Below are 2,103 nucleotides of genomic sequence, written 5' to 3' on the forward strand. Positions count from 1 at the left end.
TTGAATTGAGAAAGGACAATTAAATATATATGAAAAAAGGATAAAGAAGCAATTAAGAAATTGTTTAATATGAGATTGTTTTCAATAAGAATTATTTTATTTGAAAATAATTGAAAATATATATAATTTGTTCAATCGCATGCGGAGAAGGGAGCAGATAAAAGTATGTTAATGTATAAAATTTCTATAAAAAGAATCAAAACTTTTATTTCTTTTCTCAAATCAAAGAAGAATCCTTTATTATAGTATCGCGAAATAAGTATCTGCGAATTACCAATTGAGAATTATTAACTGCGCCCGATTTTTATTAAAGAAACAACGGGGACGCGATTGTATTCACTTGTAGATTCGCGTGTGTACATATATATAATTAATATAATATAATTTCAAAGAGCGTCTTTTTTTTTTTTTTTTTTTTTTTAAAGAAAAAATATTCTCTCACCGTGTGTGCGATGATTTTTTTATTGCGCGTTGAGTTGAGATGTAATCCCGCGTAACGTCGCAGGTTCCTAAGGAGAGACAGAGGTTGTTTGAGAGCGAATGAAAGATTGTGGGACGCGAGCGTTTTTTTTATGCGCGTGTTTAGCATTTAAGCAGCGAAATGTATATAGAGAAGCGATAGCTGAAGAGAAAATATCGATCTATATGAAGTCATTGTAAAGTAATTCAAATCATTTTATTTCATTAACTTTTCATCAACTTCAGACAAGATTCTCTAATTTTCAACAGTTCGGGAAAAGTAGATATTAACTTGACAAAATACCGTTTAAAATAATTTTGTTTGAAATATCTTAGGAAAATTAACGAGAATCAGTTATGAGAGTCTGGAGAATCAAGATCGACGAGAAAGGAACATTAGAAGAAAATTGAAGAAGAAATAATTAAGCGATTGAAGCTCGATGTAAATAAGAGGATAGTAAATCAAGCGAATTAAGTTTTCTTTTTTTTTTTATAAAGACGAGAAGATTTTCGTCGGAAATTTGAAATCGAGCCTCTTAAATAAGGAAAATATAATCTCCCTATGTGCGATCTGCATAAACGGAAACTGTACTCCGATTTATCAATTCATTTTATGTTTATATAAGTAAATACACACACATACACATATACACAATCGGTGAGACATGTGTATATGTCACGTATATGTATATTTTCACGAAAGTTTTCACTGGTCCAAGACCGGTCGACTATTTTTTTTTGTCTCTTGTTCGTTCTTTTTTTTATATTAAATAGTGCGCAATAGAATACCACTGATATACCTCAAATCACACTTCGCCCGAGATATGTTCATCAAATGCCAGATGTATCCAATCATTACCGTAGCTTTTATCGAGTCACAGAGGAAAATGAGACATTTATAATGCGTTATTTTTAAAGCTAGCACGTAAATTACTTCTTTTAATGCATAGATGAGAATTGTACTACGTAAAATAATCCGACGTCTGTGTACATATCTTACGCGTCCTCGCGGCAACGCAAAAGATTGAAAATAAACTATCGGTATTTTATACAAATGCCATGTATCTTATTATTTGATCATCTCACCGTCTCTCCGTCTTCGCAATTTATTCATCGATATTTAAAAAAAAATTAAAATAGAATATTTTGGAAATTTATTCAAATGATCATTCTGATCTCCCTACGTATGATATTATTTATTCCTAATACAGTTGTTAATAATCTTTTGATAATATATAAATTCTTAATTTGGATAATAGTTTATATTCTACTCTGTGTGTGTGTACATAATAATATACCTTACAATATATACATCTTATATAATGCATGCTTTGTAAAACTTATACACGAAATTTTAATATAATTCATACATGTATATGTATATATATACAATACGGCAACGATCTTGCAATAATGAGCGAGCTACGAAATTACGGCAATGAGTATTAAATCAGTGTTTTATTAATGAGCTCAGGAAGTATCGCTGCCGTGTGTCCTTATATATTGACGCTGCTGAAAAGCACTTTATTTTTACAATTTTGTACTCCTCGAGTTTTTTTTATATTACAAAATGCATATATATATATATAACACTAATGACGAAAGATACATAATTCGAAGTATACGTATAAAAATTTGTCACTC

This window comes from Prenolepis imparis, unplaced genomic scaffold, assembly GCF_030444845.1.
Source record: "Prenolepis imparis isolate NDT839.2.m4 unplaced genomic scaffold, iyPreImpa1.0 SCAF_13, whole genome shotgun sequence".
NCBI lineage: Eukaryota > Metazoa > Arthropoda > Insecta > Hymenoptera > Formicidae > Prenolepis > Prenolepis imparis.